This window comes from Anolis carolinensis, unplaced genomic scaffold (genome assembly GCF_035594765.1).
Source record: "Anolis carolinensis isolate JA03-04 unplaced genomic scaffold, rAnoCar3.1.pri scaffold_11, whole genome shotgun sequence".
Classification (NCBI taxonomy): domain Eukaryota; kingdom Metazoa; phylum Chordata; class Lepidosauria; order Squamata; family Dactyloidae; genus Anolis; species Anolis carolinensis.
In genome coordinates this window covers 6,847,139-6,862,674 of record NW_026943822.1, presented here as the reverse complement: position 1 = coordinate 6,862,674, position 15,536 = coordinate 6,847,139, and the positions used below count along the sequence as shown (strand labels likewise).

At 42.7% G+C, this 15,536-nt stretch overlaps 1 protein-coding gene across 10 annotated transcripts in view; it reads right to left on the bottom strand.

Annotated features, from left to right (window-relative positions):
- The window catches only part of megf11 (multiple EGF like domains 11), a 578,352-nt gene extending 563,831 nt beyond the window's left edge, over positions 1–14,521 (bottom strand). For 8 of the 10 annotated variants that reach the window (XR_010000925.1, XM_062963272.1, XM_062963277.1 and 5 more), the window contains exon 1: positions 3,928–4,058. The gene's annotated coding sequence lies outside the window, so the exon portion shown is untranslated. Of the gene's footprint in view, positions 1–3,927; positions 4,059–9,719; positions 9,743–14,228 lie in introns of those variants that run through there. The other 2 variants (XM_062963273.1, XM_062963274.1) reach the window with 2 other exon arrangements.
- Positions 14,522–15,536: the final 1,015 nt, after the last annotated feature.

Sequence of the window (15,536 nt, the reverse complement as noted above, 5' to 3'; positions counted from 1 at the left end):
CTTGCACATGCTCAGCCATGTCTTTCCCCCACAACATTGCATTCGACACGCACCGAAATAGGCCCTGCATTGTCCCTCCTTCTCCTCTTTCTCAGCCACCCCCAGGGAAACCCCATTCATCAAACCAATGCTGCTGATGCTGCGTGGAGGGAATGTGGAGCAGAGGGAAACTGCAGGGGTTTCGGAAAAGGATGGAGACCGGCCTTTTGTGCAAGGGAAAGGCAAAGAGAAGTTCCCCAAGACTTGACTCAAGGGAAAGCAGACTTTGGGCACCCTATGGGAATCTTCACATGTGAAACTCCTGGCCAAAGAGGTGCCTCCGGGTCCCTCCTCTTCTTCATGGCAGCTTTTTGAGTTCTGATCCTGGCGAGGAATTCCCAAGGAATAATTCGCCTTAAACTTTAGTCATAAAGAAGCTCAACAACATGAATGGAAAGGTTCTCGGGCATCTGTCTTAGGAAAGGGAAGGTCTGGAAAGTGGTCAAGGAAGTGGGAGCGGGAGGAAGAGGATGGAGATGAAGATGAGGAGGAAGATGATGGAGATGATGATGGAGATGGAAATGATAAAGATGAGGAGGATGGAGAGGATAGAGATGAAGAGGAAGATGATGGAGATGAAGATGAGGAGGGCTATGATGATGGAGATGAAGATGATAAAGACGAGGAGGATGGAGATGAAGAGGAAGGTGATGGAGATGAAGATGAGGAGGACTATGATGATGGAGATGAAGATGGAGATGATAAAGACAAGGAGGATGGAGATGAAGAGGAAGGTGATGGAGATGAAGATGAGGAGGATTATGATGATGGAGATGAAGCTGATGATGGAGATGATAAAGACGAGGAGGATGCAGATGAAGGTGATGGAGATGAAAATGAGGAGGACTATGATGATGGAGATGAAGATGATGATGGAGATGACAAAGACAAGGAGGATGGAGATGAAGACGAAGGTGATGGAGATGAAGAAGAGGAGGAAGATGATGATGGAGATGAAGTTGAGGATGCTGATGGAAATCATAAAGATGAGGAGGATGAAGAGGATGGAGATAAAGAGGAAGATGATGGAGCTGAGGATGAAGATGATGATGGAGATGAAGATGAGGATTAATATTATGATGATGGAAATGATACAGATGAGGAGGATGAATATCATGGAGATGAAGAGGATGATGATGGAGAAGACGACGAAGAGGAGAATGAATATAATGGCAATGGAAATGATAAAGATAAGGTGGGTGAAGATGATGGAGATGGATGATGATGGAGATGAAGATGAAGAGGAGGATGAATATGATGATGATGATGATGATGATGATGATGATGATGATGATCATGATCATGATGATGGAGATGAAGATGAGGAGGAAAGGGATGAGGGTGAAGAAGATGGAAATGAAGAGGATGATGAAGAAGATGGAAATGAAGAGGATGATGAAGATTATGGAAATGAAGAGGATGATGATGGAGATTAAGATGAAGTGGAGAATAAATATAATAATGGAAATGATAAAGATAATGAGAGTGAAAATGATGAAGAGGATGATGGTGGAGATGAAGACAAGGAGGAGGATGAATATAACGATGATAGAAATGATAAAGTTGAGGAGGATTAAGATGATGATGATGAAGATGATGGAAAAGATAAAGATGAAGAAGGTGAAGGTGGGGATGAAGAGGATGATGATAGGGATGAAGATGAGGAGGACGAATATAATGTTGATGATGGAAATGATAGAAATGAGGAAGATGAAGAACATGGAAATGAAGAGGAGGCGAAAGACAAGAAGAGGAAGATGAAGAGGATGGAGATGAGGATGGAAATGATAAAAGATAAGAAGGATGAAGATGATGGAGACGAAGGGAAGGATGATGGGGATGAAGATATGGTGGAGATGATGGAGATGAGGAGGATGAAGATCCTGATGATGGAGATGAAGATGGGGAGGCGAAGATGATGATGATGATGGAAATGATAAAGATGAGGAGGGTGATGAGGATGGAGATGAAGATTAATATTATGAAAATGATCAAAATGATAAAGATGAGGAGGATGAAGAGGATGGAGATGAAGAGAGTGGGGATGAAGATGAGGAGGGTGAAGATGATGGAGAAGAAGAGGATGATGGGGATGAAGACGAGCAGGAGGACGAATCTAACAATGATGATGATGATGATGATATGGTGGAAAGGGTGAAGATGAGGATAAAGAAGATGGAAATGGAGGAGGAAGACAGAAAGGAGGAGGTAGATGAAGAGAAGGAGGAGGATGAAAATTATTAAAGACGAGGAGGATGAAGACAATGAAGACGAGGAGGATGAAGGTGCGGATGCTGATGCTGGACATTATCATGATGAAAGGGGTGAAAATAGGGATGAGGAAGAAGATTGAGAAAGAGAAAGAAAGCCTTGGAAGGGACTAGGAACTTGAGCCAAAAGGGGGAAGGAAGGAAGGTGAGAAGGAAGGAAAGAAGGAAGGAGACAAGGATGGAAAGGATGAGAGAAGGAAGGATAGAAGAAGGAAGGAGACAAGGATGGAAGGGATGAGAAAAGGATGGAAGGAGAGAAGGAGAGAAGGAAGGAAGGAAGGATGTAGGTAGGAAGGAGAGAATAAAGGAAGAAGGAAGGATGGAAGGAGAGAAGAAAGGAAGGAAAGAAGGAAGGAGACAAGGATGGAAGGGATGAGAGAAGGAAGGATGGAAGGAGAGAAGGAAGGAAGGAGGTAGGTAGGAAGGAGAGAAGGAAGGAAGGAGAGAAGGAAGGATGGAAGGAGAGAAGGAAGGAAGGAGGTAGGTAGGAAGGAGAGAATAAAGGAAGGAGAGAAGGAAGGAAGGAAGGAGAGAAGGAAGGAAGGAAAGAAGGAAGGAGACAAGGATGGAAGGGATGAGAGAAGGAAGGAAGGAAGGAGAGAAGGAAGGAAGGAGAGAAGGAAGGATGGAAGGAGAGAAGGAAGGAAGGAAAGAAGGAAAGAAGGAAGGAGACAAGGATGGAAGGGATGAGAGAAGGAAGGAAGGAAGGAGAGAAGGAAGGATGGAAGGAGAGAAGGAAGGAAGGAAAGAAGGAAGGAGACAAGGATGGAAGGGATGAGAGAAGGAAGGAAGGAAGGAGAGAAGGAAGGAAGGAGAGAAGGAAGGATGGAAGGAGAGAAGGAAGGAAGGAAAGAAGGAAAGAAGGAAGGAGACAAGGATGGAAGGGATGAGAGAAGGAAGGAAGGAAGGAGAGAAGGAAGGATGGAAGGAGAGAAGGAAGGAAGGAAAGAAGGAAGGAGACAAGGATGGAAGGGATGAGAGAAGGAAGGAAGGAAGGAGAGAAGGAAGGAAGGAAAGAAGGAAGGATGGAAGGAGAGAAGGAAGGAAGGAAAGAAGGAAGGAGACAAGGATGGAAGGGATGAGAGAAGGAAGGAAGGAAGGAGAGAAGGAAGGAAGGAAAGAAGGAAGGATGGAAGGAGAGAAGGAAAGAGACAAGGATGGAAGGGATGAGAGAAGGAAGGAAGGAAGGAAGGAAGGAAGGAAGGAAGGAAGGAAGGAAGGAGAGAAGGAAGGAAGGAGACAAGGAAGGAAGGAAGGAAGGAAGGAAGGAAGGAAGGAAGGAAGGAAGGAAGGAAGGAAGGAAGGAAGGAAGGAAGGAAGTAGGAAGGAGAGAGTAAAGGAAGGAGACAAGGAAGGATGGAAGGGCTGAGAGAAGGAAGGAAGGAAGGAAAGAAAGAAGGGAGAGAGGGAGGAGAGAAGGAGGGGGGGAAGGAAGGGAGGAAGGAAGGAAGGAAGGAGAGAGTTCTTCGCGGGGACCGGGAACTTGGGAGCTGCCAAGGTTTGGAAGGGGCTTCTCTGCCGAAGACCCCGGTGCCTCCTCCTCCTCCTCCTCCTCCCTGCTGCTGCTTGGAAGGTGGGCTCCGGAGGCTGCAAAGGAGGCTGCAAAGGCTCTTCTTACCTGGGGGCCGAGGAAGAGGAAGGCGAAGAGGAAGGCTCCCGTTGAAGCCAAGGCGCCAAGGAGAAGGTGCCGGAGATGCTGCCTGCCGGTCGGGGAAAGTTGCGGCGGCCGCCGGAAAGCCTCCTCCTCCTCCTCCTCCTCCTCCTGGCATCAGGGGCGGAGCTTCCCCCGAAGCCCAGCCAACCCCAACCCCGCAGCCTCTGAGCATGGGCAGAGCGCCGCCCCCCGACCGAAGCCGAGCTCCCAAACGCTCAACGGCATGCCTGGCACCAAGCTTGTAGCCAAGGGAGCGCTTTAGGGGACCAAACCACCCCCGAAATCTTTCTGGTCAAAAAGAAACTCCTGGTTTACTCATTGATTAACTCAAAACGCAGATGTCTATAATCTACAGGGAAACGTAAAAAGGAAAGTATGGTATATAATATGTAAGTACTATGTTGGCAATGTAATATTATCTTCTATATAAACAACTTTTAGTAGCACTTGTTATACAAGCTGCAAAAGAAGGGGATTATGGTGTCATATTAACGTCAATCTAAATTGGATTTGACTAGAAACAGTGGTAGATCATAGCCCTATGGAATCTCTTACGTTTACTAGTAGTATATATTGCAATGAATACTTTACTTTAGGTATCCACTACTTGTATTCTCATTCACTACATTAGTATAGTTCTTAACATAAAGGAATGCACTTGGCAACACTTACAAAGGTATTATGGAAAAACTATTCCTATTTATAATTTAAGTTCCAGTTATGTCAAATAGAAATAAAAACCAGACAAAGTCTTATTGTTGATTTAATAACAATCAAAATTGCTGTCGCAGCGTTGAATCACGTTAAATAAACAGTTCCTAACATGCAGATGTACAAAAAGGCAACCCTTCACATAAGTCTTAACATAAAACTGTTTTAGTCTCTAGTTTGATTTCAATCTTGTCATTGATTAACCAAATTCCCCTGCCAAGTCTATGAGACGCAAACATAGAGTCCCTCCAGAACTGCAAGAACTATGTCAACCATATTTGGATGATTAACTATCATTACCCACCTTTCTACCAATTTACATTGCAATGGCAGTAATAGCTGACTTAGTGGAAGTGATCAACTACCCACAACCAGCAGGCAAAGCCTCAGAAGCAGGGTGGTGGTGGTATGGGGTGGGCAGAGGGATTTGGGGCCGGGCTGTGGCACAGGCTGTTCAGCAGCTGCAATAAATCACTCTGACCATGAGGTCATGAGTTCGAGGCCAGCCCGTGGCGGGGTGAGCACCCGTCAATTAAAAATAAAAAATAGCCCCTGCTCGTTGCTGACCTAGCAACCCGAAAGATAGTTGCATCTATCAAGTAGGAAATAAGGTACCACTTATAAAAGTGGGGAGGCAAGTTTAACTAATTTATGACCTGGAATGAGGAAGTGCCATCAGAGTGGATGATGAAGCAGCTGCTCCCCCCTGTGGCCAGAATCGAACATTCCCTCAGGAGAAGGTTAAATTGCCTCTGAGTCTGTCTGTCTCAGTGTCTGTTTGATGTGTTTATGGGCATTGAATGTTTTTCCTATGTGTGTATAATGTGATCCGCCCTGAGTCCCCTTCGGGGTGAGAAGGGTGGAATATAAATACTGTAAATAAATAATAAATAAATAAATTTGACCTGAATTGCAAGAGGAAACTGTGATGTCTCCCACTGGTTCATCTAATCCAGTCATGGGAAAACTGTTTTTCCTTGGGGCCACATTGCAGGCCTGACCAGGAGGGAGGAGGGCCAGGCACACGCTGGATGGAAGAGGGCCCGGGTTATCCTCAGGTTGTCCTCTCAGCATAAGGAGGGGGATGCTCGCCCCATCCTAATAGCGGGAAGAAGGTGGTATATGGGGCAACTTCCTCAAACCCCTTCCCGTAATCCTCGGGCTGTCCTCTTGGCATTATGCTGGGACAAGGGTGCTGGGACAAGGGTGACAGGCGACTGAGAGTGCTCCAAAGGCTTTTGGCCACAGTGTGCTTTCCATAGTCTGTGCACATTCAGAAGAAGACCTACAAGCCACTCTAAACACCTTCGCAGAAGCATACGAGAAGCTCGGCCTCTCATTGAACATCGAGAAAACCAAAGTGCTCTTCCAACAGGCACCAGCTACTCCCTCTGCAATGCCAGGATTACAGCTTAATGGTGTCACATTAGAAAACATTGACCATTTCTGCTCCCTTGGCAGCCACCTCTCCACAAAAGTCAACATCGACACTGAAATACAACACCGCCTGAGCTCTGCGAGTGCAGCTTTTTTCCGAATGAAGCAGAGAGTGTTTGATGACCGGGACATCCATAGGGACACCAAGGTGCTTGTTTATAAAGCCATTCCCCTCCCAACCCTGCTCTACGCCTGTGAAACGTGGACGGTCTATAGACGTCACACTCAACTCCTGGAGCGTTTCCATCAGTATTGCCTCAGGAAAATCCTGCAAATCTCTTGGGAAGACAGGCGGACAAATGTCAGCGTGCTTGAGGAAGCAAAGACCACCAGCATTGAAGCGATGCTCCTACGCCATCAACTCCGCTGGACTGGCCACGTTGTCCGAATGCCCAAAGATCACCGTCTCCCAAAGCAGCTACTCTACTCCAAACTCAAGAACGGGAAACATAATGTTGGTGGGCAGGAAAAGAGATTTAAAAACTGTGGCATAGACACTGAGAACTGGGAAGCCCTGGCCCTTGAGCGCTCTAATTGGAGGTCAGCTGTGACCAGCAGTGCTGCAGAGTTCGAAGAGGCACGAATGGGGAAAACGTGCCAACTTTTATATATATGATGAAAACTATTCAGTTTTCTTCTTTCCCCCCACTTTGGAAATGATCTCCTTCCTTCCCAAAACAATCAGATCGCAAACTTCCTATTAGGCCACCCCATCAATAATAAATCAGGAATGGCTGATTAAATTACGGGAGGGAATTGAAGGCCATTGAATATTGATTGAAATCGGGCCATGGCTGTATTGAATAAATAAAGGAGCATCTTAATGGCTTCTTTGGATTATTTGCATTAGAATATTTGGGGGGGAAAGCAAAGAAATCAGAAAAGGAAATAAGCAGCGATTTGCACATTTGGCTCTTTAACCCTCTCCTTCTCTCTCTTTTCATAAAGAGCTGCGAAACTACAACTCTCACAGGTTTCGGCAATGAAGTCCTGGGAGTTATAGTTTGGGAAGTCCTTTGTTTTTGCAACCAAAGAGTTGCAGTGCTGTATTTTGGGCCCACACTGCAGAATGAATGTGGTTTGACGCCGCTTTCAATGCAACGGCTCAATGTAGTGGAACCGTGGGAGTTGTAGTTTCCCAAGATCTGCCAAAAAGTGTTGGGACTTCTCCAAATTACAACTCTCTGAAGCCCAACACAAGTTGGAAAACAAATGGGAAAAATAGGTCTTGCAATTTTACCCCAAACTACAAATCCCAAAATTCCACAGAATGGAAGCCATGTTGGTCTTAATAGCATACAGATTTGATCTGATTTTATTTGATATTATACTAGCTTGGGTACCCGGTGTTGCTCAAGTTATTTGAAAAAGTCAATTTTTAATTGTACAAAATGCATAAGGTTGTGGGTGAACTACAACTCAAGTTTGCTCTAGATGCATCATCAGTGGGGTTCAGTGTGCTTTCTGGCTGTAGGGTAAACTACAACTTCCACCATGTGAGGGTTCTGTGTACCAAGTTAGTTCGTGGTCCATCATTGGTGGGGTTCAGAGTGCTCTTAGATTGCAGGTGAACTATACATCCCAGTCCCTACAACTCTTATACATCACTAGCTGTGCCTGGCCACGTGTTGCTGTGGCGAAGTATGGTGGTATGGGAAATAAAGTATTGAGGAATTGGTGGTAGTTAAGGTAAAGGGTAAAGGTTTTCCCCTGACATTAAGTCCATTATAAATGGGTTGTATAGCTGCGTGGAAGAGCCTTGAGTTTACACTGCCATATAATCCAGTTAAAATCAGATAATCTGTATTTTATAGGCAGTGTGGAAGAGGCCTAAGTGAGGCCTAACTCTGCCTGTCCCCTGGGATGAGTGGGTTGCTAGGAGACCAAGTGGGCGGAGCTTAGCCTTCTAACTGTCAGCAATTGGAACAAAAACAATTATTCCTCTCCCTCTAATTAGGACTTTATTTTTCTTTTCTTTTTGTTGTATGAACGTAGAGGCATGGATGAGGGGCTGTGCTGCCAAGTTTAGTGTTTCTGGGATGTGCAGTTTTGTCGTTTTGTCCTAGGCCGAAATTTCATTACTCTTTTATATATATAGATGGTGAATTCTCCCCAGACCTCTCTAGTACATTCAGTTTCTTATCAATTCCTCTGTTTGCTGTGTACTATAGAAAAGAATGGAGAAACTCCATCAGTACTTAAAGTTTGTTGTGTTGGGTAAGTTTGCTCTGGATGCATCATTGGTGAGGTTCAGTGTGCTCTCTGGCTGCAGGGTAAACTACAACTCTCACTATAGTAAGTCAACCACGCTCCAGTAGGCTGAGTTGGTCATGAGGGTTCTGTGTGCCAAGTTTGGTCCAGGTTCATAATTGGTGGAGGCCACTGTTCCCTGGTTGTGGGTGAACTACAACTCCCAAAAAGGAAGGTCAGTTCCCCACAAACCCCTCCCAGTAATAAAATTTCGGCAGATCAGTTATGTGTGCCAAGTTTGGGCCTGGTCCATTGGTGTTTGGATTTCACAGTGCTCTCTAGATGTAGGTGAACTACAACTCCCCCAAATCAAGGTGAATTTCCCCCAAAGACCTCCAGTATTTTTTGCTAGCCATGGGGGCTCTGTGTGCCAAGTTTAGTCCAATTCCATCTATGGTGGAGTTTACAGTGCTAATTGATTGCAGGGGAACTATAAATCCCAGTTCCTACAACTCCAAAATGTCCAAGCCAATTCCCCTCAAATCCCACCAGTATTCAAATTTGGGCATATCGGGTATGCACGCCAAGTTTGGTACCGATCCATCGGTGTTTGGGTTCATAGTGTGCGCTGGATGTAGGTGAACTAGAACTCCTAGAAATCCCTCCAAAGATCTCTAGTATTTTTTCTTGGTCATGGGGGTTCTGTATGCCAAGTTAGTTCCAGGTCCATCTTTGGTGGAGTTCAGAGTGTTCTTAATTCGCAGGTGAACTATACATCCCAGTACCTACAACTCCTATGAATCATGATGAATTCCCCACAAACCTCTCTAGTATGTTCTGTTGCTGATCAGTTCCTATGTTTTGACTCTGTTGTACCCCACCTTGAGCCTTTAGTAGAGGCGGGTAACAAAGAAAAAATACTATTATTAATATATTATGATATATTTAATGCTTACTTATTTAAAACATTTCGCTCCCCCCTTTTTTTACATTTTAAGATGACTCAACAGTTATAATAATAAGACTTCCTAATAATGACAAGTCTCAATTGCGTGTCCTTGCAAACAAATGTATTTGTCTCTTGCATTTTCTATACCGGCCTTCGTTGTAACAGTCCTCGCAATGCTATACCAAATCTAATAAAAAACATAATACGGTGCAATAAAAGCAGTATCAACTACCCTGTATTTACTAGTCTGTAGTTACTCCGGCCGTAAAAAGGAACAAATACATAAAGCAGACTGCTCACATCAGCCATTTTAATAAACCAGCTTAACGCAGCAAAGGTTTCTTGGAAAATTCAAGCATCAAAGGGGAAATGTCCTTTAAGGTGTCTCATTGATCCCAAAAGTTCAATAATAGATCCAGTGCTTTTTTTTTAAAGAAAAGGGGATAAGATCTGTGGATTTGGCACTTACCTTCTGCCATTCAAATGCTTTCTCTGCCAATGGAGAAAAGAATATGTTATTATTTATTATTATTATTATTATTATTATTATTATTATTATTGACACAAATACACAGCAAACAAGATATATGTGCTGGATTTTGTATCACAAAATCACAAGTCGAACACTTCCCAAGTGTTTAGGACTATGTGATGTATATTTATTATTATTATTATTATTATTATTATTATTATTATTATTACGTTTATTTATACCTCGTTTTTTCTCTGCACAAGGAGACTCAAAACAGCTATATATATATACTAGCTGTGCCCGGCCACGCGTTGCTGTGGCATTGTCTGGTGGTGTTGGTGAGAACTTGTTGAGGTAGTGGTGGTATTGAATGTCAGTTGTATGGTTGTCTTTATGTTTAGTATGCATTTGGTTGTTTGTGTACTGTGAAAGTGGTGAGGATAGAGGGGGTTTATGTCCCTGTGTAGTATTGTATAGTATTTATATGTTGTCCATGTGTTGTGAATGCTTGGATTGTGTCCTGCTGCATAGTAGAAAGGGTTGGGCTGGATGGCCCTTAGGGGTCTCTCCAAACTCTTGTGCCTGTCCCCTGGGCTGAGTAGGTTGCTAGGAGACCAAGTGGGCGGAACTTAGCCTTGTAACTGGCAGCAATTGGATAAAAACAATTATTCCTCTCCCTCTAATTAGGACTTTATTTTTCTTTTCTTTTTGTTGTATCAACCTAGAGCCATGGATGATGGGTTGTATTGTCAAATGTCAAGGTTGGGGGGCCTGTAGTTTTGTTGTTTTGTCCGCTGCCCTGATGCCATCACTCTTTTATATATATAGATATACACAGTAGAGTCTCACTTATCCAAGCTAAACGGGCCGGCAGAAGCTTGGATAAGCGAATAAGGAGGGATTTAGGAAAAGCCTATTAAACATCAAATTAGGTTATGATTTTATAAATTAAGGACCAAAAACATCATGTTATACAACAAATTTGGCAGAAAAGTAGTCCAATATGCAGTAATGTTATGCTGTAATTACTGTATTTACGAATTTAGCACCAAAATATCATGATATATTGAAAACATTGACTACAAAAATGGCTTGGATAATCCAGAGGCTTTGATAAGTGAGACTCTACTGTGTGTGTGTGTGTGTGTGTGTGTGTGTATACACACACACACACACATATACACACACACACACGAGGAGCCCCGGTGGCAAAGTGTGTTAAAGCACTGAGCTGGAGACCGAAAGGTCCCAGGTTCAAACCCCGGGAGCGGCGTGAGCGGCCGCTCTTAGCTCCCACTCCTGCCAACCTAGCAGTTCGAAAACATGCAAATGTGAGTAGATTAATAGGTACTGCTCCGGCGGGAAGGTAACGGCGCTCCATGCAGTCATGCCGGCCACATGATCTTGGAGGTGTCTACGAACAATGCCGGCTCTTTGGCTTAGAAATGGAGATGAGCACCAACCCCCAGAGTCAGTGTGTATGTGTACTGTGATCTGCCCTGACTCCCCTTGGGAGATAAGGCAGAATATAAATAAAATATTATTATTATTATTATTATTGACACAACGACATAGTATGACACAGCAAACTAGATAGATATGCTGGATTTCATATCACAAAATCACAAGTCGAACACTTCCCAAGTGTCTAGGACTGTGTGATGTATTTTCAGATGATGCGTGCAGATCCCAGTCGGGTGGCCTTTTGCAGTTGGCAGATCGTAATTTTGTCAATGTTTATTGTTTCCAAATGCCGGCTGAGATCTTTTGGCACGGCACCCAGTGTGCCCATCACCACCGGGACCACCTGTACTGGTTTCTGCCAGAGTCTTTGAAGTTCGATCTTGAGGTCCTGAGAGCGGCTGAGAGCATCCATTTTTTCTGTTGTTTTTCATCAATGCGACTGTCACCTGGGATGGCGACATCATTAATCCAAACCTTTTTCTTTTCCACAACTGTGATGTCTGGTGTGTTGTGTTCCACAACTTTGTCAGTCTGGATTCGGAAGTCCCACAGTATCTTTGCGTGCTCATTTTCCAATACTTTTGCAAGTTTGTGATCCCATCAGTTCTTTACTGCTGGGAGGTGGTGCTTGAGGCATAAGTTCCAATGAATCATTTGGGCCACATAGTTGTGCCTCTGTTTGTAGTCTGTCTGTGCGATTTTCTTACAGCAGCTGAGGATATGATCAATGGTTTCATCGGTTTCCTTGCACAGTCTGCATTTTGGGTCATCAGCTGATTTTTCGATCTTGGCCTTAATTGCCTTTGTTCTGATGGCTTGCTCCTGGGCTATCATCATCATCACCATCACCATCACCATCACCATCACCATCATCACGTGCCTTTGAAGATAGTTCAGAACCTTCAACTGGTTCAAAGGTTGGCAGCCAGATTTCTAACAGGAGCCCCAACAGGGAGCGATCCATTCCCATGTTGTGGCAGCTCCACTGGCTGCCAGTCTGTAAGGTAAAGGTTTCCCCTGACATTAAGTCCAGTCGTGTCTGACTCTGGGGGTTGGTGCTCATCTCCATTTCTAGGCCAAAGAGCAGGCGTTGTCCGTAGATACCTCCAACATCATATGGCCACTGGCATGACTACATGGAGTGCTGTTACCTTCCCGCCGGTGCGGTACCTATTAATCTACTCACATTTGCATGTTTTCGAACTGCTAGGTTGGCAGAAGCTGGGGCTAATGGCAAGAGCTCACAACGCTCCCCAGATTCGAACCTGTGACCTTTTGGTCCACAAGTTCAGCAGCGCAGCGCTTTAACTCACTGCACCACCAGAGACCCCTGCCAGTCTGCTTCCAGGCTAAATACAAAGTGCTGGTCATTATTTTTAAAGTCCTAAATGGCTCAGGTCCAGGCTACTTGACTTGAGGCGTATCCTCTTACAAACCAGTGGTCAGCAGAAGACGCCATGCTCTCAGTCCCACTCTCATCTCAAATATGGCTGGTGAATTCTCCTAGTCTTCACCATCCCAATGATCATTGTTTGACTACACAACCAACCCATACTGTTTTGTGAACACTAGTTGGCTATTGTAAATTAATGTGGCTGTTTGTTTAGATTTTTGTGTTATTATATAATTTTGTTTGACTACATGTAGTTTAATTTATTGATGTTAGGTTTCATTTACTGATGTTAGGCTATAATTTGATATTAGGTTTTAATGTTATTTTCACTGGCGGGGTTGCTCTGGGATTTTATGTCAGTATTTGTTAGTTTTATGGAGGCATTGAATGTTTGCTGTATGTTGGAATCCGTCCTGAGTCCCCTTGGCAAGATAGGGCGGAATACAAATAAAGTTTTTTATTATTATTAATAAAATAAACACAAGCAGTAAAGTAGAAAATAATAATAATAATAATTAGTCTCGAGATTGAGATACAAAAAGCAAAACAAGCAAATGCAAAAATAACCCCACTATATTCCCTCTCCATAACTTCCCCTGCCAATTAAAGCCTCTATCTCCCCCTTTAAAATATTAATATCAATACTATGAATGCTATTAATGATACTAATAATAATATATCCCGTTTTTATCTCTAAGACACAGAAAATGAAACAACAGAATTAACTACAGAATCCCATAATATTCCCTCTGTCAAATAACGCTATCAATAAACTCTATCTACTTTGAAAACTATATTATTATTATTATTATTATTATTATATTATTATTATTATTATCTTTTTATCTCTAATTTGAGACAGAAAACAAAGCAGCTGAATCAACAGCAAAAATAATCCCATAATATTCCTTTCTCTATACATGCCAATAATAAATCAAATAAACTCTACCCCATGTCCCTATAAGTAAATAAAATACCGTATATACTTGAGTATAAGCCGACCCGAATATAAGCCGAGGCACCTAATTTTACCACAAAAAAACTGGGAAAACATTTACTCCAGTATAAGCCGAGGGTGGTAAATTTCAGAAATAAAAATAGATACCAATAAAATTACATTAGTTGAGGCATCAGTAGGTTAAATGTTTTTGAATATTTACATAAAGCTCACATTTAAGATAAGACTGTCCAACTCTGATGCAATCATTATTCTCATCTTCTTCAATGTAAATGTGTTTATGTATCCTTTTAATAATAATAGAGCAAAAGAATACATGTAATAATAATAATAATAAATACAGGAAAATAATACAAGTAATAATAAATAGAGTAAAATAATAAATGCAATAATAATAATAATAATAATATCAGAGTGAAATAAGAAATGTAATAATAATAATAATGATAAAATAAAATAAATGTAATAGTAGCAACAATAATAGAGAAAAATAATAAATATAATAATACCAATAATAATAGAGAAAATTAATAAATGTACCATATATTCTTGAGTATAATCTAACCCAAATATAAGCCAACCAGGACCCTGACCCGAGTATAAGCCGAGGGGGGCTTTTTCAGTCTTAAAAAAGAGCTGAAAAACTAAGCTTATACTTGAGTATATTCAGTACCTTTGATTAGAAACATACCTGACTTCTTTATTATTGCATTTCTCTTCCACTGAGTTGCATTGACTTCTTGAGAACCATTGTTGTCTTTTAATTCCAAGGAAAGCCAGATTTCAGGTGATATTTGCTGTGGAATATTGATTCCACTTTAATGGCTGCAGCTGGAGCCCTGAGAATTGTAGTTTGGGGAGGCACAGGATTCAAAACAGACCTTGGTGAACTATAAGTCCCTACCTGTGGGTTTGAATAGTCCTCTCACTGTAGGGCTCCCTGTTTTCCTTCATATTGTTTGGGCAAGTGAGTCTGAAAGGGCTTTTGCTGGGAGGCTTTTGCAGGATATATTGGAGACACCTGTGAAGCCAAGCCTGCCTCAACTGGGAACACCTGGATAATACTACCACATGTAACAACATTGGAAAAGTGTTCTGTTCCTGGATTGAAAGTGTTGTAGTTTTGCAAGACCTTTCGCCTTCTTGTCCCCAAAGTTCTGATCCGCCGCCAAACTGCAAACTCCCATGATTCCATCGCATTGAACCATAGCAGGTAAAGTGGTATCAAACTGTATTAATTCAACAGTCTAAGCCAGGGTTCCCCAAACTTTTTAAACAGGGGGCCAGTTCACGATCCTTCGGACCGTAGGAGGGACGGACTATAGTTGGCCACTGAGCAATAATTAATAATAGTATTAATAATAACAACAACAACAATAATAAAAAAGAGGGTTGGAAGAGACCCTTTGGGTCATTGAGTCCAACCCGCTTCTGCCTTTGTGCACCGAAAGCACAAGCAAAGCACCCCTGACAGATGGCCACCCAGCCTCAATGTTAATAATAATAATAATAATAATAATAATAATAATAATAATAATAATAATAGGGTTGGAAGAGACCCCTTGGGCCATTGAGTCCAACCCTCTTCTGCCTTTGTGCACTGAAAGCACAAGCAAAGCACTCCTGACAGATGGCCACCCAGCCTCAATGTTAATAATAATAATAATAATAATAATAATAATAATAATAATAATAATAGGGTTGGAAGATACCCCTTGGGCCATTGAGCCCAATCCCCTTCTGCCTCTGTGCACCGAAAGCACAAGCAAAGCATCCCTGACAGATGGCCAACCAACCTCAATAATAATAATAATAATAATAATAATAATAATAATAATAATAATAATAATAATAATGGTTGTAAGAGGAGAAGAGACCCCTTGGGTCATTTAGACCAACCCCCTTCTGCCCTTGTGCCGTGGGGGCCGGATTAATGGCTTTGATGGGCCGCATCCGGCCCCCGGGCCTTATTTTGGGGACCCCTGGTCTAAGCGCACCT